This window comes from Macaca mulatta, chromosome 13 (assembly GCF_049350105.2).
Source record: "Macaca mulatta isolate MMU2019108-1 chromosome 13, T2T-MMU8v2.0, whole genome shotgun sequence".
In the NCBI taxonomy this organism is placed as follows: domain Eukaryota; kingdom Metazoa; phylum Chordata; class Mammalia; order Primates; family Cercopithecidae; genus Macaca; species Macaca mulatta.
This window is the reverse complement of record NC_133418.1, coordinates 64362288-64387489: the sequence shown is the minus strand read 5'-3', so window position 1 is coordinate 64387489 and position 25202 is coordinate 64362288. Positions and strand designations below refer to the sequence as shown.

Sequence of the window (25202 nt, the reverse complement as noted above, 5' to 3'; positions counted from 1 at the left end):
TCATTTATTTGAGCTTTAGGCCACTCTTGGGCTGTGCTGCTTAATGGAAAGAGTATTTACCTTAGCAACCGCGGCAAACCAGGGATCCAGCAGGCATGCTGGGAGGACACAAAATACCTTCACAAAGGAGGCCATCAGCTAAGAAAATGTCAGACTTCACATTTGGGGATGCCATCAAGGGATCTTTTAAAAATATTTTTCTGTTAATGATGACTGAGGGTGGAGAAAGAGAAGGAGAAGAAAAAGGTACACTCAAGTTTCCCTTCTATTTTTCACAACTGCCCCTGCTTTTCCCTGTTCCCCCTCCTCTGTTGAACAGTACACAAGCAGGTAAGACAGACTGAGAAAGGATCATTTGGGAAAAGGAGTTTGGAAAGCAATGTCTTTCTTCCTGCCACCTTGTTGCCAGCAGTCATCAACATGCACACAGGAAGCTCCATGTAAAATCCTAGAGTCATTTTCCCCACAAGTCAAGAGGTAAAAGGTATCCAGATGTATGCTCTTGCATATCCAGTCTTCTGCTCCCCACACTTAAATGCATAACATTGGCTGGACGCAGTGGCCCACGCCTGTAATCCCAGCACTTTGGGAGACTGAGGCGGGTGGATCACCTGAGGTCAGGAGTTCGAGACCAGCCTGGCTGATATGATGAAACCCTGTCTCTACTAAAACTACAAAAATTAGTCAGGCGTTGTGGCGCGAACCTGTAATTCCAGCAACTTGGGAGGCTGAGGCAGGAGAATCATTTGAACCCAGCAGGCAGAGGTTGCAGTGAGCTAAGATTACACCATTGCACTCCAGCCTGGGGGATAAGAGTGAAACTCCATCTTAAAAAAAAAAAAAAAAAAAAAAAAAAAGCATAACATTTTACTTGTCTGTGTCTAATATCAGGCCTACAGCATGCACACGTGTGTGCACACATACACACACACACCACACACACACACACCAAGCAGCCCTCTTGTTTTCAGGAGCACAGAAAGAATTCCACTATTTAGACGCAGTCAATTGGCCCAGATGATACACTGATAGCCTGGAGTGTTAAGGCCCAGACCACCAAAAGAGAAGCAATGGGCATTTGTACTTTCCAAGGAGTTCCAGCAAGTTCTCAACCTGGTGACTTAGCAGAAATCCCAAGGCAGAGGTCCTCCAGCTTTTCATGGGGAAACTTCCTCATCAATGGGACACAGCGGGTTGGAGGGAACAGTGGGGGAAGTGATGGGTGGTGAGTGGGAAGGAAGGGTAAAAGTGCAGAGGGCAGCTGTCAACTGGGAATCTTACTGCAAGCTACGGGAATGCAGATCAAGCCAGCACCTCCCAGCAGCTCTGCTCCACATATGCACACATCACCTGAGACGTCACCATCTCAGATATGATTGTTCGGCCTCAAAGCTGAGCAAGCACAGTCTTTAGTGCTGGCAACAAAATAGATGTCTGACCTCTTAGGTCTGACTTAGCAAAGGCAGACTCTGTAATTGTTAGCATAGGCTAAGGTGCAGTGACTAAACAACAGAAGTTTATTTCTTACTCGTGTAACATCTTGGGCAGTGCTCCAGTCTGTGAGCAGTTCTCTCCACACAGTCTTTCAAGGGGCCAGGCTCCTTCTGTCGTGAGGCTCTGCCATGCACGGAAGCTTCACTCCCTAGGGTTGGTGAAAGACGGAAAGGATATAGAAGAGTGTTGGCCTGGAAGAGGTACACTCCACTTTCACTCACATTCCCCTGATGAGGAATTGTTGTGTCTCTGCTCAGATGTAAGAAAAGGACCAAGAAATGGAGTCCCTGGCTGGGCAACTCCTCCCCAGTGGCAACTTTATAGTATGGAAAGGAGATGGCCACCTCTTCCACAGTAACTCTGAATTCATCCTCTCCTCTGCTCCCAGGAAAAATCTTGGTTTACACATGACAAATAAGATAGAAACTACATTCATTTCACTTTACTTCTACTTTCTAATTAAGGTTGGGGGGCCAGGCGTGTTGGCTTATGTCTGTAATCCTAGTGCTGTGGGAGGCCGAAGCAGACAGATCACTTGAAATCAGAGTTCGAGACCCGCCAGGCCAACATGGTGAAACCCCATCTCTACTAAAAATACAAAAATTGACCAGCCACTAAAGACTGTTGCCCACACTAAAGGCTGTACTTGCTCAGCTTTGAGGCTGAACAACCACATTTGAGATGACGACGTCTCAGGTGCCTGTAATCCCAGCTACTGGGGAGGCTAAGGCAGGAGAATCACTTGAACCCAGGAGGCAGAGGTTGCAGTGAGTGGAGGTTGCACTGTTGACATTTTGGGCAGCAGGATTCCTTGTTGTAGGGGTCTGTCATGTGCACTCCAGCCTGAGCAGCAGAGAAAGACTCCATCTTAAAAAAAGAAAGAAAGAAAGAAAAAGAAAAAAGGTTGAGGAGATGATCAAAGAAGAGGAAGGCCAGGTAGAAGTCACTTACCTCCCTTTTATTCTATTTGAGTGCCTAGTTAGTGCATGAGTGGTATCTTAGCAGCCCACCCCACCCCACCCCAGGCTTAACTAAATGTGAAGATCTCATTGGTTCCAATGTCAGAAAAATGATGAAGTCCAAATGCGTCAGAGTCCTGTTCATTCTGTTCCTGGCCTTCCTTCTCCCATCTCCTCCTCCTCCTATCATCATTCAGCCTACACACCAGCCACATCCAGCTCTCTCTGCCCGTGCCCGCCATGCTCTTTAATGCTTTCGCACCCATGCACACTGTTCCTTCAGCATAAAATGCCCTTTCCCCTCTGCTCTGCCTGGCAAACTTCCACGCACTGTTCAAGATGCAGCTCAAGCATACACTTGCTCCCCGCCCTTAGTCCCATAATGCTTTGAGCATGCATCCGTTAAAGCACTTAGGTTACTTTGTGTCTGTCTCCAATTAGACCAACAGTTTCCAACGAGGCAATTTCACCCTCTACCCCCAAGGACATTTGGCAATGTCTAGAGACATTTTTGGTTGTCACAACTGGGGGGAGGAGGTGATACTGGCATCTAGTGGATAGAGGCCAGGGATGCTGCTAAAAATCCTATAATGCACAGGACAGACCCCCACAATAAAGAATTCTCCTGCCCAAAATGTTAACAGTGCAGAGGTTAAGAACCTCTGAATTAAATGGTGAGTTTCTCAGAGCAAGGATATCCCATTTCTTTGGAATCACCCTAGCAATGTCAGTGTTGTACAATGTACATAGCAGGCTCTCTAGGAATGTTAAATGGGAGGATGGATGAATAGATAGATACATAGATAGATAGATAGATAGATAGATAGATAGATAGATAGATAGATAGATAGATCAACATTGGAGCAAACCACATAGACTGAAGAACTGAGAAGCCGGGCTTATCTCCTGAGTTGTCCTTGGCATGAAAAGATGCAGAATCTCCAAACTTCAAGCTTCCATGGCCAGAGAACAACTGGTTAAACTGCAGGAGCTGCCAAAGAGAGACCCCAGGAGGTCGAGGACCTTTCCTGGAGCTTACCACTAAATTCAGCAGCTCACTAAATACATTAGACACAATTTTAATACATACGTTTGTGTCTTTCCCTTTTTTTTTTTTTGCAACTTGTATTCTGCTAATTGATTTGTAGAATATAAATTATGTTTATCAATGTAAATAATTTGCATTCTGAACTTGTTTGTTTTACTTTACGCATCTTCATACCCTTTAGTCCCTGGGAACCCTGAGGGACAAAGTGTTTCATAAACTGGTTAATAAGCGTATTTTCAAGAATAATGCTTTTTTGGTTTTTGGGGTTTTTTGAGTTTTTTTTTCTTTTTTTTTTTTTTTTTTTGAGATGGAGTCTCACTCTGTCGCCCAGCCTGGAGTGCAGTAGCGCGATCTCAGCTCACTGCAACCTCCACCTCCCGGGTTCACGCCATTCTCCTGTCTCAGCCTCCTGAGAAGATGGGACTGCAGGCGCCCGCCACCACGCCCGGCTAATTTTTTGTATTTTTAGTAGAGATAGGGTTTCACTATGTTAGCCAGGTTGGTCTCGATCTCCTGACCTCATGATCCGCCCGCCTCAGCCTCCCAAAGTGTTGGGATTACAGGCGTGAGCCACTGCGCCCAGCCAGGAATAATGTATTTTTTAAACCAGGCTTATTTAACTGTGGTTTGCTTGCTGCTACTCAGGCAAGAAGTAGGTGATTATTCGACCCAATCTGACATCACTCCCAGGGCGTGCCCCATCCCAGCCCCTGCAGAACTTCCAGTTAGAAAAGCAGCAACCGCAGCACATGCTGCAGCATAGAAGTGATCCCCTCAACTCCCCTCCTTGTCCCCATGGATTCCAGCTGTCCCTTTTCTATCACCAAACAGGCTGACGACAACTACAGCTGAACATCATGTCAAAGGGCAGCCCCTGCCCACTGGTTACTCTGGGACTGTGGCCCAGGACTCTGCAGACAGCGAGCTCAGAGGTCTGCAGAGCCCTCTCCCTAAGTGTGCCCCAAACTCCATCATGCCCAGGGGACTTCAGGGCTTTTGACAAGCATGTTCAGCTGAGTTCAGAGCAGCCCAATTCCAAGAGCTTTAACTAAACAAAAGCTCTGTGCCAAGCGCTGTGCTAGAAACTTGAGACTTAAAGAGAAATTTTCGAAGAAACAGAGCTACTTGGGCTGGGAGGAGCGGGGGAGACAGACATGCAGACAAATAATTACAGGCCTGTGTGTCAGGGCAGTGACAGCAGTAAGGATGAAGGGCTATGGGAACAGAGAAGCCCGGACCAGACGCAGAGCCTGGCCCTGGCCATTTCCCTGCAGAGGAGAAAATGACGGCTGGCTGAAGGTCGGGGAGGGGGCAACTTCTGACCTACAGTCCCATCTAGGTCCCCAGGCTGAGGTTCTCTACAACTCTGATGACAGCCCAGGACCACTCCTCTGCCTTGGACTTCATGGGGAGCCGAGCTTCCCTCTTACAAACCCCACATGATTCCCTTTCTCAGGAGGGAGTGGGGGTCGATGGCTAAGTCCGGCCTATCAGGAGTGGGGCCCGCTGGGGCCTGGGGGGCTCGCACAGACTAAACATTTAAAACCCTGAACTCCCACAGATGTCAGTCTGGCTGGACGGCACAGTTGGACACCTCCGAAAGGCTGTCCACTCCCTGTCTGAGAATAAACAGGACCACAAAGTGTTGGATTTTTTTTTTTTTTTTTTTGGTATGACTGTGTGTGTGAGAGAGAGAGAGAGAGAGAGAGAGAGTTCCTTAACTCAGAGGTCAGCAGAGGCTCAGCCCTGCCCACCTCAGCCCCACACACCAATCCCTCAGCCCACAGACTTTCCCAGGACTCTGTCCCCCTCCCCCTCCCCCACACCCTTCCAGATGCTCTCAAGGCCTCTGTCCGTGGAGGCTTCCTTGAAGACTAACCCTCACATCTCTCCAGCCTCCCCCTCCAGGAGTTATTATCCCAATGCTTCTGAGTTGTTCAAAACCGCATAGCCTGAAGTATGAGCTGCAATGTGCTATCGTGGATAGTGCCTGGGGCCATGGCTTGAGTATCAACATTACACTGGTGGTTCAGCCTTGGGTAAATGGGTAACTCAAAGTTTCTACCTGAGACTGAAGAATCTGCCCTTTCAGCCCCCATCATGGACCCCTTATTGTTCCAGTAGAGCCAACCCTGGCTCTTCTGAACTTTCCCAGTAAACACCCCAGTGCCCAGTGAACTACACAGTTCTATTGCATAAACAATCCTTTATTCTCCAAATTTCTCTCAAGTTAGGGGATAGAGATCTGATAAATATGGACCCAGAGGACCCAGAACACAATAGTTCTAAACTCCTCCCGTAAATGTCTGTCTGTTCGCCCCACAGCCTCTCCCCTTCCTCTCCCAGCAGTCGCAGCCTCAGCCCCACCCGAGGCTCTCTTTCTCTGCCTCTGCTTCTCCTAGACCAGAGGATGCCAAACTATGACAGCTCAGAAGGCTGTGGAGGAGCTTCCATGAAGTCCCTTCCCCGCAGACCAGCCAGCACATCCTCAGTGGGGAGTCTGAATTATGATGAAGGGTGAGTCCAACTTCAAAATTCCTGGAATTCAGAGGGGTCCAGTGTGCGCATCTTTAATTTAATTACTATTTATTATTTATCATCCCTTCATAACCCAAGAAGCTTCAAACCTTTAAAGAATTAGACATGTGTACTACCAAGATCTGCAACCCAGAGTGTAACAGATAAATCACTGGCTTCCTTCCTTTAAAAAAAAAAAAAAAATTGTTTAACGTCTTTACCATTTCTGCTTCTCCCTAAAATGTGTTTACCCTGAATTAACCTTACAGAAAAAAATTCCTTCCCCAGGGAGCAAGAGGAGGGCAGGTATATTGAGAGTCAACTCAAAGCTGACCTTTAACCCTCAGACTTTTCATCAGAAGATTGACCATATATTAAGCTGAGGGCAGCTGCAGCTGCCCTTGGCCCCTCATCCTTATCACGAATCAGATGCCTCTTCTCCCAGGCTGGCTTCAGTCCAGAAGCTCAGCTCAGCCAGTACAGATCATGTTCCCCATGCCCAGGCTGCTTCCAGAATCCAGGACACTCCCATTGCCTTCAAAAAGCAGGGCTACCACCAAGCAACTACACAGCAAAGACCAATAAGGACAGGTCAGACCTGGAGGGGAAACTTGCTCTGCTGAGCATCCCTTAGCCCCAAGAAGTCCTTCTCATCACTCAATTTGATGCCTAAAATCCCTTCTGCAAGTGAGCAAGACTTTTACTCCACAATTGGAACTGAGGCTACAAAATGCCCCAAAAAGTAACTCATTGGCTTTAGTTCATGTTTCCAAGGGCTAATAACTTCTAGAGTTAGTCTTTGAGGGCCTTTCAAAGAGCATGCCAAAGGGCATGGAGGCAGCATGGTGGGAAAAACTTAGCATTTGAATTAGACAGACTTGAATTGAAATCCTGGCTTCATCCCATACTGGCTGTGTGATCTTGGCTGAGTTACTTAACCTCTCTGAAGGTCACTTTCTTCATGTGTAAAACATTTAAATCATTGGGTTATCATAAATAGCAAAGGTGCTGGCATAAGTAAAGTGCCTGGCATATAGATGGTCAACTTTCTTCTGTCTCTTGTACAGAGGAAACTCAAAAAAAAAAAAAAAAAGGAAAAAACAAATAAAATGATACTTCACTTGTTTCACCATTGAGTACTAACTCCTCTGACATATAAATAGGAATTCATAAGTAAAATAAGCTTAAAAACTGGGGAAACCACACATTCTTAGGAGGTTTGCATGATAGCATATTTTAATCTATATTCTGTATGATGGGTAGGGAAAATTTTTCCTGTAAAGGGACAGATGGTAAATACTTTTGACTTTGAGGGCCAATCTCAGTCATGACTACTCATCTCTGCCACTGGAAGCAGTCATAGACTTAGATAGCATAGATGCATAAAAGAACAGGCATTGCTGTGCTCCAGTAAAACATAATGTACAAAAGCAGGTGATGGTCTGGATTTGGCCCCTGGGCTGCAGTTTGCCAACTCCGGTTCTATACCAACCTGTCCCAACAAGTTTCATGACTTTTGAGCATCACAGGGATACCTCTGAAGATCTTGCCATATTTCACACTGAAGTCTGGGGGAGCATTGAACCCCTGGGTGTGTCCAGCAGTTTGTTGAGCCCTCTAGACTGCCACTGGGTTGAGTGAGTCTAGACTGTCCTGTTAGGGTCTTCGATGATGGTTGCTCATATTTGGGGAAATATGCTGTGTCCCAACCCAGGCTATCTGGCCACATGAAGTTTGGCTTAGCTTCTCCAAGGAGGACTCAAAGGCTAAAGGGGTAAATAAACAATATGCAGAACACTTTGTCTCCTTCATATCCATTATCTCAACACATTTCAAAACAAAGTCATAGCGAGAGTAGATAACATTACCCCACTTCACAGACCTAAAAGCTGAGGCACCAGGGAGGAGCCTGAACTACCCAAAATTTGATGGTTGGCTAATCGGTGACATGAGAAATAAAATGTCGTTCTTACTCTTTCTGCCATATCACAGTATCTCCCCTTGCCCAGTTTGTCCTGCTTTTTGCTTGATGTTAGAACTTGTGAAGTAGCATGAGCAGACATCAACCACACTGAAAGGGACCCACATTTTTAAGAGTAGAGAAAACATGAATTAAGAAGCTCATGAAGATAGGAATTAACGAAGTGCTGTGTGTGATTTGTGATGTCCCAGGCATACTGCAAAGATTATGTCTCATTTCAAAGAGCAACCTCTGCCACCTGGAAGCCGGTTTAGGGCAGGCGGAGCAGGGCCAAGGCTGCTAGTGTGAGTCATCAGCCCCCAGGCTGGGGCTTTTCTGCACAATGCCACTGTCCGATCTCCCCAGCTTGTTCCTGGCACCTTGCTTCTTTGTCCAAGCAGGTCATTAAGCAGGTAAAATTGACCTTGATCTATTTAAGAACATCTTTCAAAACGGCAGCTGGTCTAAACAGGGTGTCGAGCATTCGTGCTCATCCTAGGGGTACTGCTCAGTTTCTGGAAGGATTCCATAATACACGGAGGAGTGAAGGATTCTCCAGCTTCCTAAAATTAGGGAAATTGTGTTTTGCTCAGAAGTATTCGTCCATTGAGGAATTCAAGCCTCATTTCTGAGCGGGCTCCCTTTCCCTTTGCCAAAATGTACATTTTGAAACTCTGCCTTTGCCCCACAGATTTGTCTAAATCGCCTCTAACTCTTTGAAATAAGGGCTGGATATAAATCTTACCAAATAATGACTAATGTATATTAAGAGTCAACTCCATGCCAGGCACTCTGCCTGCAATAACTCATGCCATGTTCACAATAACCTCACAACTGAGTTAGTATTGTCTCCATTTTCCAGATGAAGAAGGAAGGATCTCAGAGAAGGCACAGTTTCAAGTGATACTCAGGATCTGAACTCAGGTCTGTGTGTCTCTAAGTCCTGCCTTTGCTACTTGTGCTCACTCATGGATGTATCTCTCTTTCGTAAATCTCAAGTAAAGTTTCAACAATGCTGCAAGTCTAAAGCAAAGATTAGGAAACTGCTCTCCACTGGGAGCTCATTCTTCCTTTCCCTGGTCTTCAAATAATCAGTGTCTGAAGGATGAAGAAGGAAAGTGACTACGGTATCCACCAGTCTTGCCCCCTTTCCTAAAGCATCCTTGGGGTATGTCACTGTACCCTCCCAGCCAGGGTCTCCTCCAGGTCAGTGGGTCTTTTTCGAGGACTATGGTGATAGGGACAGATGTCTACCAGGGATCAGGCAAAGATCATCAAGCTCTGGTGACCAAAGCCAGAGGTGAACTATGGGCCACAGAAATGAAAGGTTGGCCGTCAGCCCATACTCCCCTGTTCCTGCCCCTCACCACAGGGCAACAGACAACCCTGAAACTCAGAAGCCATAATCACTGCTCTCTGAAGCCATTTCAAATGCATCTGACCGCCCAGGTTTAATTCATCTCCTTTGAGGTTTCAGGAGATGACCCGACCCTGGGCTGCAGACCCGAGGCTCACCTTCAAGGATGCGGCCATGAAATATGACACCACTTCCCCTCTCCGCAGCCTCCAGTCAATCCCCAAGGCCTCAGACTGCCACAGGACCCCAGGAGGTGGATGCAGACAGGCCTGACCAGGCAGAGGACGGGGAACATGACCCTCCAGAGCTTCTCATGCCACCACATTAAAAAAAATGTGGACTAGGTCAAATTTCATGCATTTCTTCTGGTTTACGAAAAGCAAGTCTGAGAGTCTGGGTGGGAAGGCAACTCAAAGGACAGTCCCCAAGGTACAGAAACCCAGACAGCCCCTGCGTAGGGGGGAAGGGGGGACATGCTGTTTGACAAAGGTGTCATGTGATATTAAACATGGTCTCAGACCTATGAACACTGACCTTCGCCCCTGCCAGCCCCGCCCTTTCTCTCCCCACTCCCCTATTTCAAATCCGAAGTGTAGATTTGGCCTGAATACAAAATACCTTCCTCCAACCAGAACTGAACGTTTGCACACCCTGACTGCATTGAAATGATACAATGCCGGGGTCAGAGTAACACAAAATACTAGGACCACTAGACATAACACAGACTCTTTATTTCTAAACACCACTATAGCAGTTGGCAGTCCCCAACCCCCATCTCCAGCCCAAGTCTCAAATGTAAGAGAATTTTCACTTTATCTCCTCGGGCTTGTTTTCCCTTCACTCTCCTTATTCATTCCATGTCCTTGTATTTTATTTTTCCTTTTATTAAAAAATATATATATCAGTGCCTTCTCTAGAGCCCTCCTTTTTAAAACAGCACAAGAAGGCACCTTAAGGGAGGGTGTGGAAATCTGTTTGCAACTTTCTGGAGTGTAATTCTAAACCACAAGGAAGAATATCCTTCCGCCTGTGCAGCTAAAAAATTTGACAAACCACAACAGCTTTTCTCACTCAGAGGCAGGACACCTCCTCCAGCTGAAAAAACTGGATTCTGAAAAGAAGGAATTGTAGGAAAACTAACCAAAAAGTCCAAAACACTCACCTTTGAGTTTGGAGCATCTCGTTGACTGTATATCTGTGTGTGTGCATTTGAGTGTGTGGACACGAGTATGCACGAGTGTATCTTTGTGCAAGTAAGTGTATGTATGTGTGGATGAGCGAATGTGTATATGCAAGTGTACATATATGTGTGTATTAGAGTGTGTGCATGTGAGTTTATGAGTGAGAGTGTGAACATATGTGAGCGCCTGTTCATGCGAGTGTGTATGTGTATGTGTCAGTAGTGAGTGTACATGTGTTAGCATGAGTGTGCATGTGTATGTCTGGGTTTTTTAATGGAGAAATACAGTGTCTGATGAACCAGCTAGACTAAGGGTCTTTTGGCTCCACCTGGAATCTACCATCCAACCCTTGCTCCTTACCTTAGGGCAAAGGTGAGGCTAAAGTTGACTGGAGGTAGGCGATGAACAAGGGCCAGAGAAAAGCAAGGCAGAGAGCGCTCTGGGGTATCAGTTCTGTAACTGAAGACACTCTCAACATTTGCAGACTTTGCTGCAGGCCCCAGGAAAGCCTATCACAGGAGGGAAAGCCTATGGCAAGATGGGCAAGCTCCCTTGAACGGAAAGGTGAGGCTCACAGCACAGCTGTCTGCTGGTGCATCCGTTTCCTCAGTTATTACACCTGCCCCAAGCTCCTGGCTCTTGCAGGAAAAGTCCGCACTGCATCAGAATAAAGATGCCCAGGCATAAGTCTGCTGTATTTCTACATTTGTGGGCCAAGAGACTGATGCATCCAAACTGGTTCAAGCCTCTTGAAGACCTCATTCCACCATTACCCAAGTATTTCCCCCATCCCTCCCAGGCCCCAGCACACTAGCCACCAAATGACAACAGACTTCAGAATTAAATTTCCCTTTTTTCCCCATAAATATATAGTCTTCACAACCCCTTTATATTTTCTAATCTCCTAAACTCATTTAATTATGTCCAGAGTAATTAAACTTGCTATCAGGGGGCATCTGGAAGGAAAGTTAATACATTTTAATTTTACTTATACAATGAATATTTGATCCCACATACAGTGTAGGGGAAGGCGCTTGTACACACACAATCTTGCATAATGCACTCTTGGGGATCATGGGTTGCAGGAGGTTGGCGGGGTGGGAGCCAGCAGGATTCACCCAGACATGCTAGGAGACAGTGAGCACCATGTGGACGCGACCTCGGGGTGAAAAGGGATTAGTGAGGAGTATTAAGACTGGGCAGGGTGGGGCCTCAGGAATCTCAGACACCCTTTGACCAAAGTCCCCAGGAGTCGTATCAGACAAAAATCTTCCTAAGATTTGAGGATTCATGATTCCTTTTGAAAGCAGACAGAGGTGGGGTTAAAAAAATAATAATAATAAGGTGTGGCTAGTACTAACCCTCCCTCCCCAATCAAATTCTGCATGGGGCTTTCTTCCTCCACCTGTCTGACAGGTGAAAGTGGGCAGGGGCAAACCTCCTCCCAAATTCCCCTTCTGAGAAGGGGTAGAAGGTGGGGTGCTTGTCCGGCACAAGTACATATTGTGTCTCCATCTACATGCACCATGCCATACCCCCACTGCTTGTAGACAAAAAGGAATGAGTCAAATGACTGTCAAGTGACTCAACACCTGACAGGCTGTGTGGCCGTTATGTGGGTCCCTTCCCTACTGTCTCCTGGTGACTGAAGCCAGCCTCAGTTTTGTCCTCTGTGATGTGAGGACTTGAGCAAGAAGCTTGCCAAAGCTTCCCTAGCCAGGATACTCTACAATTGCACTCCCCTGGCTTCAGGCCTCCCTAGGGAACTGTACCTCCTGGTGAGAAGCGGTTGTGGGCCAAGATCTGTTGGCAGCAGAGCTCCCCAGCAAGGGTCTTTAATCCACATGGGGACAGTTAGCATAACTGAAATTTAATCAAATAAATGGCTAAAACTTAATTGTGAAGTGGGAGCTTGCCTATGCCATCTCACGGCTGGCATGCTCCCTAATCACACAGCTTACTGCATGGCTGGACGCCATCCGAGGGACAGGGTAGGACCGAGGCAGCTCCTGCTCACCTCCCAGTTGTCCCCAGACCATGCACACTGAGGTTCTGGTGAGGCCACCTGTCACCAGAAGGCCCATTATGCTAACATGCAACTAAGATAAAATGGATAACTCTTACCGGGGCAAAAGATCCCTCGTGGGAAAGGCTCATGGTAAGAGAACGCACCTCCCTGGAAACAGATGTCTTGGTCCTATAACACAAATTGCAGTATCACATCCCCAAAACACAAGCCCTCCCATAAATCATTCAGGGGAGCCTGTTTCGTTTTCCTGTTCTGATGAAAGTGACCTGCGTGTGGGGCTCAAGGCCAAAAGCACTGCCACACTCGAGCAACTCCACACTTCCCCACGGCTTACTGTAAAGATGCTGACCAAAACCACCAGGGCTGGAACCGCTGCCCTGCCCGACCTGTAGAAGTTGGCATTCCCCAGGGTTCTGCCCACAGGCTGAGCCCCTGCCCTTTCCCCTCCTCCTTTGCCAATCCTACCAAGCGCTCAATGCCCACCCACGTGGGTCTTCTTTCTCCCGCCTTTGTTGGATCATCTCACGCAGAGTTGGGGGCTCCGGGTCCCATTTTTTATCTTCTATAGTGCTCAGTCTACAGCTCTGGTTCAGGCATTCTCTCTGACTCTACCTTGCATTGTTTGTTTCACACAAACATGTTTTCTCTCTCCACATTGTATTTTCTTCAATCAACAAAAATTCACCAACTGTAAGTGTGCAATTCAATGAGTTTTGTCAAACGTATACAACCATATGACCACCACAAAAATTATGCGTAGAACACTGACATTATCTCTCACCTGTTTGCCATTAATCTCCCCCATCCAGGCCCCATGGCTGTTGGGAATCTCTGATGTGTCTTCTATCACTATTGTTTTGCCTTGTCCAGAGTTTTGCATTTTGCAGTCATTCAGAATGTAGCCTTTGTGGTTGGCTTCTTTCACATGGCATATTCTTTGAGATTCATCCACATTATTGCACTCATCAACACATCATATGGTTGCATGCATAAAGTACTTCAGTACTTCAGCTCTTTTTAGAACTGAGTAATATTCCAGTGTATGTATAGATCACAATTTGTTTACCCATTCATCACTTGATGGGTATTTCAGTTATTTCCAGTTTCCCTTAATATAACAGAATGCTACTATGAACATTTAAATACAAGTCTTTGTGTGGATGTACGTTCTCATTTCTCCTGGGAATATAGCTAGCAGATAAATTGCTGAGTCACACGCAGTCAGTGTATATTTCACTACATAAGAAATCGCCAAAGTCTTTCCCAAAGTGGCGGTGTCATCCTGCATTTCTAGTGAATGAGAGTTCCAGTTGCTCCACAATTGGCCAGTGCCTGTTATTGTTGGTCTTTTTAATTTTGATCATTCGAGTGCATATGTAGTGATATCTCCTTGTGGTTTTAATTTGCGTTTCCCTAATGACTAATGATGTTCAGCATCTTTCCATGTGTTTATTTGCCATGTCTTCTTTGGTGGAATGTCTGTTCAAATCTTTTGCTCATTTTCATTGTGTTGCATTGATTTCTTACTATTGACTTGTGAGAGTGCTTTCTTTATTCTGGATACAAGTTCTTTATCAGATATATTTTTTGCAAAAACTTTCTCCCAGTCTGTCTTGCCTTTTTATTTTATTAACGGTGTCTTTTGAAGAGCAAAAATTTTAAACTTTGATAATGCCTGATTTATCAATTTTTTGTTTAATAGTTTGGTTTGTGTGTGCATGTGTGTCCTATTTAAAAATTATTTCTCTAACGCAAAGTCACATTGATTTTCTCCATGTTTTCTTTTATAGTTGTTGCCCTACATTTAGATCTGTGATCCACTTTAAGTTAATTTTTGTGTGTGGTGTGAGTTGTGGGTTGAAGTTCTTTTTGCATATAAATACTAATTATTCCAGCTCCTTTGATGAAAAGATTACCTTTTCCCCCATTAAACTGCTTGTGCATCTTTGTCAAAATCAGTTAATCTTATATGCATGGGTCTATTTCTAGACTTTATTCTGTTCTATTGATCCTGTCTGTCTGTGCACTAACACCACAAGTTTTGAAGTCAGATAGTACTGTATAAGTCCTCCAAATGTGTTTTTCTTTTTCAAAATTGCTTTAAATATTTGAGGCATTTGCATTTCACATCCATTTTAGAATCAGTTTGTCAATTTCAACAACAACAAAAAAAGCCTGCTGGGATTTGGATTGGATTTGCATTGACTATTGATCAATTTCTCTCCCTGTTATGTTTTAAGCTCCTGGAGGACAAGGAACCTATCTTGCATTTCCCCATGGTTCCTGAGCAATAGTCAACTCCGTGCCTACCTCTGGCAATGTGGTTGTGATTCGGGGCAGGGAGGGTGGAAGCCAAGCGAGAGAAGGTAAAGCAGAAGGCAAGGGATGGTATAGAGTCACAGGCAGACGTGAGGATGATGAATGGGAACTCTTGGTTGGTGTCATGTATTTTGGCAGTGGCACAAGGAAGTGGTGACTCAGGAGAGGCCAGTTTTCTTCTCATAGCCAAGGTCACTGTTTCACAATCAGGGAAAGTTGCAAGATCCCCAGAACTTGAGACTTCTAGGACAAGCTAGGGTTCCTAGAGTCTGGGATCTGGTGAACAATTGCCAAAGACTAGAATGGAAGTTGATTTCATGTCTGTCTTACTTTGGCTTCCTTCTAGAAAGAGCTAGAAAGGTCTTAGAGATCATCTAGTCCATATTTTATAGATGAGCAAAACAAGAACTGGAAAGATTGAGGTCACAGAGTTAAACAGTGAGTTGGTAGCACCCTAAGACTACTAAAAAATTCAGGTCTTCTGTCCTCAAGGCTGTTGACCTTTTGGCTGTATCACATCTCCTCCGCTTTTTTTTGTTTGTTTGTTTGTTTTGGTAATGTTCGTCCTCTCCTGTCTGTCACCAGAGAACTTCACAGAACTGGAGCTCTTAGAAGTCAATCAATTGGCTGTGCCAGAAAGTCAGAATTTGGTCTTCAAGTCTCCCTGACGCCTCCTCCCTTTCTGTGCATCTATCAACACAAGACATTATTAAGAAAGCTTAGTGGCTTCTCATGAAAATCCCCTCTGTAACCAGACTCCCTTTCCCTGCCATTTTCTTCAAGCCAGCTTTGGCCTTCCCAGGTATTTTGGTGAGATGGGATGGGCTCTAAAACAGAAATCAGGGACACGATTTTTAAACCACCTATCCCTTACTTATCAGGCAAATCACTGAACTTCTCCAAGCCAACCATGGTTTTCTCTCTCAGATGAGGACGGTAACACTCACCCTATCTGCTTGAAGGCTTATAAGAACACAGTGAAAATAGAGCAGAAGTCCCCTCCAATGCCTACAAGGTGGCATATAATGGAAGATACAAGGAAGAAGATAACACACTCCAGAAACAAACTTTTTCTGAAACCTCACTGCCAGAAGCACGAATTACGAAGGAGATTTGGGGTACATTGGCAGGCCATGGATTCCAAGCTAAGCCATCATATTCCCTGTGACCCGCACATATACATCCAGATGGCCTGAAGTAAGTGAAGAATCACAAAAGAATTGAAAATGGCCTGTTCCTGCCTTAACTGATGACATTACCTTGTGAAATTCCTTCTCCTGGCTCATCCTGGCTCAAAAGCTTTCCCACTGAGCACCTTATGACCCCTGACCCTGCCCACCAGAGAACAACCCCCTTTGACTGTAATTTTCCACTACCCACCCAAATCTTATAAAATGGCCACACCCCTATCTCCCTTCACTGACTCTCTTTTCGGACTCAGCCTGCCTGCACCCAGGTGATTAAAAAGCTTTATTGCTCACACAAAGCCTGTTTGGGGGTCTCTTCACACGGACGCGAGTGAAATACATCTTGGATGCATACTCTCTCCCTGCCATGAACTGCTTCCCTACTGGAAAGAAAGAATGATTCCACTTCCTTTCATTCCCAGTATGTGTGTGGGGATGAGTGGACATCCTGACTTTCTGCCAATTGCTCCATCTCCATTTCTCTTTCTAGAAATAGAGGCTTCCCAGAAAGTGTTAAGCTCACCTTTGCTCTGGTCTTAGAAACCCCTTTCACTCCCAGATCACTGCACACAGCTCAAGTCCTAAACTTGCAACACTTTTCCTCTACTTTCCAAGTCAGTCCAGCCAGTGTCCTGGCCCATCTTTTGACAGGCATCCAATTGCACTCTTGATTTTCCTCTTCAATGGCTGACTTAGACACCCCAGGGCTACATTCCCCCAGAAGCCAGAAGTTGTTTGTTCATTTAACAGAATTTTGCGCCCACCTAACTATTATTAAGTGGGAAAGATCCATAAAAGCCATCTGTGATCACTCCTTCATATCAAGCACTGACCATTCTAAAAACTCATGGACTTCAAACTCTATCTAGTTCCCAGAGACATGTTATATTTGCTTGCTTTTCTCTCCCCTGAAAGGAAAGCCTACGTTTTTGCCGAGACTGAACACTGCTCACGTGATGAGAGCCTTCTTTTTGGTGATGCAGGATTCAACTCTGGTTCCTGGAAGGCTCAAAACTCAGTGCGCCTGGAATTGACCCTAGGCTCTGCTTATCTCTCCTGCTTTGAGCAATTTAATTACTAAATTAAGATAATACCATTGTTTTTCTAACCACAAATGGCTTTAAAATGATCCATGTCGCTAATGGGTAGCTGAATCTCCCTCTAGCCACCTCCCCTACCCACGTCCTAATCTTCCCACCTCCCCCCTCGAAGGAGAACCATACTGTCTTGTCTTTGAGTGAAAGTGCCACATTTCCATGCAAATTGAGTGTCCAGAGTGAATGGGGTGGGGGCGGTGCCCGGACTTTCTCCATGGCTGAGTTGCTGGAGTATTTGCATAATAAAATGTGTTAACAGCTTGGAATTAATCATTGCTGTTACCCTGAATGGCCTAAGAACTATTTTCCAGGCCCTCTTCTGTGAAAACTATGGATGCCATTTGTAGGTAATGGAGCCTCTGCATATTTTTCTAATTATCACTACATTTTTCTCTCTGTCTCCAAAATATGCCCCCATCCTAGAATATCATAAACTGTTGTAGATAACTGGGAATTTCACATGATATGAAAATTCTCAAATGCTCAGTAACTTACACTACGCATGCCTTTACACATAAGGATGATGTTGGAATAGGATGAGCAAGGTTTGCACAACAGAGTGGACAGAGTAATGACTCTGGTTTGAGTCTTCCTCTATGGTTGATTTAGGGCTAAAACTTGGTTCCCTTTGCCGTAAAAAAGGGATGTGGTAGGTGGCCTTCTAAAACAGTCCCATTCTCGGCCAGGAGCATTGGTTTCATACCTGTAATCCGAGCACCTTGGGAGGCCAAGGAGGTTAGGAGTTCGAGACCAGCCTGGCCAGTATGGTGAGACCCCCCCCATCTCTACTAAAAATGCAAAAATTCACTGGGCGTGGCAACGGGTGCCTATAATCCCAGCTAGCCGGAAGGCCAAGTCAGAAGAATCGCTTGAACCTGTGAGGCAGAGATTGCAGTGAGCTGAGATCCCACCACTACACTCCAGCCTGGGTGACAGAGCGAAACTGTGTCTCAAAATAAAATAAAATAAAATAGCCCCATTCTGATATCAACACCCTTGTGTAATCCCCTCCCCTTGAATGTGGGCTGGACCTAATGGTTTGCTTTTAACAAAAAGAATATGGCAAAAGTGATAGGATGTGAATTCCAAGGCCAGGTTACAAAAATCTGATCAATCTCTCTCTCTGTCTCTCTCTCTCTCTCTCCCTCTCTGCCAACTTGTTTACTCTGATGAAGCTAGCTTCCATGCTGTGAGCTGCTCTACAGAGGCCCATGTAGGAAGAAACTCAACGGGCCCCCAGCCACTAGCCATTGAGGAACTGAGGGCCTCAATCCAACAACCCACAAGGAACTGAATCCTGCCAGCAACCACTGAGTGAGCTTGGAAGTGGATGCTGTCCAGCTGAACCTCAAGAAGATGGTAGCTCTGCTTCCCTGACCACTATTCTAACTGCAGTCTTGAGAGAGACCCTCAGCCCAGCTAATCTGCACCTGGATTCCTAGCCCGGAGAAACTGAAATAGCAACGCATGTTGATATTAAGTGCTAAGTTTGGGGGTAATCTGTTATGTAACAATAAATAACTAATAATATTTATTATTTAGGAGATAAAACCATAGAAAATACTTCACAGGGATGTTTTCTCCTATAAGATAATCAGATCTTAAATCACAAAGTGCTATACAGACGTATATTATCATTTGTTTTCGACCCAGTAAATAGGTTCCTCTCCTAAACGCTCCACTTGCTTCCTTTGAGTAGCCAGAGGAAGTTCTGCCTTCCTCCAAACGCACCATCAATAAATTTGTCTGGAGCTTTTATTTGAGTCATAATTTTGCTTCACCGCTTGGGTTTGTTGCGCCTACACTGTAGGCAGGACCACCTCACAGAAGACAATGCGTGAGTTGAGGGTGCGAAAGGAAACTATATCGCAGGACTCCCAAATCACTAAGCTGAAGAAAAAGGTCAAGCTGGGAACTGCTTAGGGCAAACCTGCCTCCCATTCTATTCCTCAAAAAGATAGCTACTAACATAAAAAAGCTACATACCTCCCTCACAATTTGTCCATGAGGAAATTCCTTGTGGACAAAGGACAGACAGATGTCAAAGTCATCCCTCTGCTCACTGAGATAAATGCATATCTGATTGCTTCCTTGGAAAAGGCTAATCGGAAACTCTAAAGAATGCAACCATTTGTCTCTTCTGTACCTATGACCTGGAAACCCCCTTCCTGCTGTGAGTTGTCCCACCTTTTGAGACCAAACCAGTGTAAATCTTATGTATATTGATTGATAAAACGGAGCTGTGCCCTGACCATCTTGGGCACATGTCATCAGGACCTCCTGAGGCTGTGTCATGGGTGTGTTCTTAATCTTGGCAAAATAAGCTTTCTAAATTAATTGAGACCTGTCTCAGATGCTTTTTGGGTTACAAGGGCAAAGGAAGACTGCCCCCAAAAATTATTCTTACCCAGCTTTTGTCACTGACAAACTCCTACTAGTATAATAGGGATACGAATCATAATAACAACAACTACCATTTTTTGAGCAACTTCTTTGTGCCAGGAATTTTGCAAACATTCTTTCAGATCCTCACCACAACCTTGGGGAAAAAAAATCCAGAGAGTTTAAATCACTTAGTCAATGGTAGGCAGTTAGCACATGTCAGAGCTGAGGTTAGAACCAAACTCCTCTCGCTTGTATTTGCTTATTTCTTGTCTTCTAGGAATGTGTGCCTAAACAAACTATTTTTAATAAAGTTAGAATTTATTGGTTTTGTATGCTTTTTATCCCACTTAACGCATTATCATGAATATTTTTCCATGTCATTAAACATTTTTTTGAAAACACTATTTTTAAAGGCTGTATAATATTCCATTGTCGAGTGGATTTGCCCTTCCCTTGTTTTTCCAGCCTTTAAGCTGTTTCTAGGTGATTTACTATCATAAATGGTGCTGTGATAAGCATCCTTGTACATACATCTGCGATCACATCTCCAATTATTTTCTTAGGCTAGAGCGCTAGAGGAGGGATGGCCAGGTCAAGTCAGAAAACACCTTTAAGGCTCCTAATGCCAGTTGCCAAATTGCTTTCCCGAAAGGTTGTACCTATTCATATTCCCAAGGAGATAAACACTTAACTTTGAAAGGAAAGGGTGTTTAAAAGTGTGAGATAAGCCAGCACCTTGTTTAAAGGAACAACTCCTTAAGTTCCCCACAAAGGCCCTCTGAGAACCCCTGTGAACCATGGGCTGAGGAAACATTGTTCAGCCTTCCTGACTGGCTGGTGAAATTCCCAATGTCCCAGATGTCATTTTACTCACGGTTGTAGGAGGGGATTGGGTGGGGTAGGGGGGGAAATGGAAGCATTTCCATGATAATAAACCTGAAACTTAATAATCATGCTTTTATAAAACGTGTATGGTCCTTTCTTGAGACAGCTTTTCCAGAATTGGATGACCTTCTCCAAGGGGATAAGGATATTTTTCACTGCCAGATCTTAAGCTAGGGCATTGAAATTATTTCTATACACATACACAAAGGGAAGGAGGGAGCTGAGGTGCAAATATTTAGCCACCCAGAGAGAGGAGAAAAGACACCACTACAACAGTAATCCTCTAGATGGTACTTAAGGCCAAAGGAAGATTCAGAACAAATTTTTTTTAATTGTTAAAATTCTCTACCCCAATTTGTTATGCATTGACATAGCCAAAGAACTATTGGCCTATTTTAACCTTTGAACATTTCTATTTTGCTTCTGTGAATTGGAAGAGGGAGAGAGGAAAAGAATATTGAAAAAGACAATGGGTAAAGATGGCAATGGGAGGGAGACAGAAACAGAAGAGGGAGAAAAGGCTATTTTAATTCTCTGTAGTTACCTGGATTTTCACACCATAGGCTAGATCTTAAGAAATCAAAGTCCACTTCCCTTATAGGTCAGGTAGGGCTGGGCCTGCCTGGTATGGTTCTTAGTAGTTAAAAAGATTTCTGTATTCTGCCATTATTTGAAATGCCCTGCATCAGTCAGAGAGGCCAACTGCTGTAACAACCCCAATCTCAGAGGCCTAACACAATAAACTTTATTTCTAGTTTATATCAGTTAGATACAGGTTAGCCAGGGGGCCAGGAGTGAAGGAGGACCTGCTCCACACAGTCATTCAGGGACTCAGGGAAATGTGAATTAAACCAAGACCATGTCATTCTCATCCATCAGATGGATAAAATTTTAAATTTTACAACAAAAATACATGTTTATGTCAATTGTATGATTCAAATAGATTTTAGGAATTACAAAATGGCTTCTAAGTGTTTTGTGCTCTCAGAGAATATAGGAAACACCTCATAAGCAAAGTTAGGGGTAGAAGGAGAATGAGGTGAAAGGGAAGACACTTGAGGGAACCACTTGCATTGCTCCCCAATTCAAATCAAGTTTAGAAGAAACAGGAAAATGGGTCTAAGCCACTATAGGCTGTGCTTTATAAAATGGGCTCTTTTAGACTCTACGACCACTCTCAGATCCCTCCCTTCAAGAATAACTCACTTAAATCAGGATATCTCGGAATTTTAGGCATGGAACACCCATGCTCATCTCTTAATGCTCTTGTTCTCTTGTGGTCATACACTTTTTAGCAGCCCAGTCAAAGCATCCATTTTGGAAGGAAAAGATTTTTTTGGAAGAAAAGTTGCTCCTTTGCAGGCATGAGGTAGGGCTTGGGAGACTGTGTGAGAACCGAGGCAGAGGCCCAGTCACAGTCACACCTGACTCCTCTGAACCTTCAGCTCCCACCCTAGGACAGGTGAAGGCAGAAGGAGAAGCCTGGGGTGAGAAGGTGACTTCAGGGACATCTGGTGCAAGACCAGCTAGGCTCAGGTCCAAACTAGCTTCTGGGATATGAAGTGACATAGGCATAGCGGCTGGGGGAGAAAGCATTTCATCATTTAAATTTCAGTATTTACTTAATAGGGACCTGAAGAGACTTTAAGAGAAGTCAAGTAATGGCCAAGAAAAATCAGAGTTTTCTGGAATTTTTTACATCTCTTAGTGATGCTGTCACTCGCCCTGGCTTAGCACCACCTTAACACTAAATTGATGGGAACTGTCCTTCTCGGGGTGGCCGCCTGGCCTGGTTTGCCCAGTGCTTTGCTGGTTTTAAAACTGAGGGAAGCCACCCGGTCTCAGGCACACCAGCATGGGTGCCCCCCTAGATTGTCTACACAATTTTGCTGACAGCATCAACTGGGAGTTATTTTAATCAAAAAGACTGCTGAGCGCAGTGACTGACACCTGTAAGCCCAGCACTTTGGGAGGCTGAGGTGGGTGGATCACCTGAGGTCAGTAGTTCGAGACCAGCCTGGCCACCGTGGTGAAACCCCGTCTCTACTAAAAATACAAAAAATTAGCTGGGCGTGGTGGCACATGCCTGTAATCCCAGCTACTCAGGAGGCTGAGGCAGGAGGATCGCTTGAACCCGGGAGGCAGAGGTTGCAGTGAGCCGAGATCGCACCATTGCTCTCCAGCTTGGGCAACAAGAACAAAACTCTGTCAAAAAAAAAAAAAAAAAAAAAAAAAAAAGACAAAGGATTTGGTCTGAACCACTGACAGTCTCACCTAGAGGAGTCATGGTGAGGATAGGACAGGGCTGCTGTCTGTGACTGTGGCACAATGCAGCACTGTCTACTCCACGAGGAGACTGAATTTATAACTTTGGCCTCTCATCACAGACTTGGAAGGGAGCTTGGAGATTATCTAGCATAACAATCCAGATGGCAAATAAGGAAATTGAGATGGAGAAACCTTAAGGAACTCATCTAAAGCCATGAAGCAGAACTGTCCAGGACCAAGGCTTCTTTTCTAATCTAGTGCTCTTTCCAAGACATGGCATAGACCCATCACTACAGCACCCAAGCAACCAAATTAATGGGCCTCAAGAGATAAACATGGACATCCATCCAAAACCCTATGAGAAACGTTCCCACTAGTCACCACCAGTGGCAAAACAGAGGATGGCAACAACAGCCACCCCCCAGGGAGACCCAGTGTGGTGGCTAAGAAGCCGCACAATGCCACTGCGAGCCACTCTGTTCTTCTGAGACTCCACCCCACCTCCCAGCTTCCAACCTCTCCTGTCCACCTGCAGAACACTAAACCAGCCTGTAGTCTCTTTCCCCACCCCACCTTCTTGGGTTTACACAGGGCTGAAAAAGAAGGCCAAAAGAGAGGGAAGAGTGGGCATAGGATGCAGTCAGTTAGAGTCACCACAACAGCCTCCTCTGAGAATCTCTTTAAATAAAGTTTTTTGGCAAATTTTGAGAAGCTGAGTTAAATACCTTGTTCAAGTTGATTTCATAGAAATGTCATGTCTGTTCTCTGAAAACCAACCTGGCACCCAGCAATGACCTCTTCAACCAATGAAGCACCTGCTTACCAATGTATTATTTTTTAAGAGAACAGAAAAGGTTTTGATCACGCACAGAAAGAAGCGCTTTGCAGCTAGTAGCATATGGCTCTTGGGAACACAGGGCTTTTAAAATCTCTACTTTTATGACTTCTCTCATTATTATTTCATCAATTATTTCATTATTGTATCATCTGTGTCATCTGTGTAGATGTAGGTAATTTGGGTTGGTTATTGTTTTAGGAAGCATGTGGAAATTGCTATCAATGAGTAATTATTTCATATTCTCACCCCTCCCAGTTCTCCTTCTGGACTTAGAGCTAGTCACTATTAAGGCAGATGAACGTGGGAGTTAGACAATGAAACCACCCTCTTCACTATTTGAGGGCTGAAAGGCCACTCTAGGTAGTTATAATTGAACCTCAAAGCAGGTGACCTTGCAAAGTTAAAGCATCTGCTCCAATTTACCTCTGCATCTCACTGCCCCCCAGACACAAGTTCTGCCGCTCTTCTCTGTTCACGGTTCCTGCAAATCTTTTCTGTGCTCTGAGACTCAGCTTGAGATCCTCTCAAGACATTGTGCCAAGCCTCTCCAGCTGACATATTCTCCCTTCCCTGAATTCATATAGCTCCTAAAGTAGCACTTAATTACAAAATATGTTATATTGTGCTGTGTTTGGTGATTGTCTGATTCTTCTCCTTAGAGTACACAGAATGCCTCGTGTGGAGGCAGCATGTTTGATGAGAAATGTTCAATTCATATTTTTAAAATTAATTAATTAATAAGAGCATGGATTTTTGAGTCAGAAAGACTTGACTTTACCAGTTACTAGCTAGATGACCTTTATCGAGCCACTTAACTAGTTTAAGCTCCAGTGACTTTATCGAGAAAATGGCAATAATGCTACATGGCTCGGAGGAACAACTGAAATCCACCTCACAGATGCTCAAGCAGAGAGCATGTTCTTTACCCTTGCCAAGTGTCCACTGCGTAGACATTACTACTCAGAATACAAAACATAAACTAGTTTGTATTCCAGAGTCTTATTTTTCTTTTTAATAGTGCTCATTCCAAGACATGTCTACCACATTTTTGTTATTTTCACCTATCAATTATGAAAAAGTTTTCAGGAACCAAGACCCAAGCCCCACAACAAAAAGACACAGGTAGGTCAGCATGTAGATGTGCGTTGATGTGCCTTCTTATCTGAAAATAAAAATTCCCCAAACTTAATACAATTTGGGAAATGTTGTTTGAGTCACCTGCTGTGGACCTACTATTGTTCAATTGTCGTTTTCCTCAAAACACTCGGTACTGTGTCTTGCAGGTAGTAAGACATAGTGGGGGCCAGGCACGGTGGCTCACACCTGTAATCCCAGCACTTCGGGAGGCAGAGGCTGGTGGATCACCTGAGGTCAGGTGTTTGAGACCAGCCTGGCCAATGTGTCGAAATCCTGTCTCTACTAAAAATACAAAAATTAGCTGGGGGTGGTGGCGCACACCAAAAATCATAGCTACTCGGGAGGCTGAGGCAGGAGAATCACTTGAACCTGGGAGGCGGAGGTTGCAGTGAGCCGAGATCACACCACTGCACTCCAGCCTGGGCAACAGAGTGAGACTCTGTCTCAAAAATAAAATAAAATAAAATAACAAAGTGGGCACTCAATTTGTGTTTGTAAACTGAATTATAGCCATGATTCCAAAGTGTTGGGAATTTAACTG

At 44.8% G+C, this 25202-nt stretch overlaps 1 long non-coding RNA gene across 1 annotated transcript; it reads right to left on the bottom strand.

The window, feature by feature from the left end:
* Window positions 1–1494: 1494 nt before the first annotated feature.
* On the bottom strand, window positions 1495–15554 carry LOC106992966 (uncharacterized). The gene is made up of 2 exons (XR_013402483.1): window positions 12641–15554; window positions 1495–2361 (listed from the first exon to the last, which is right to left on the bottom strand). It is a non-coding gene; the product is annotated as an uncharacterized LOC106992966 (long non-coding RNA).
* Between the last annotated feature and the right edge of the window lie 9648 nt (window positions 15555–25202).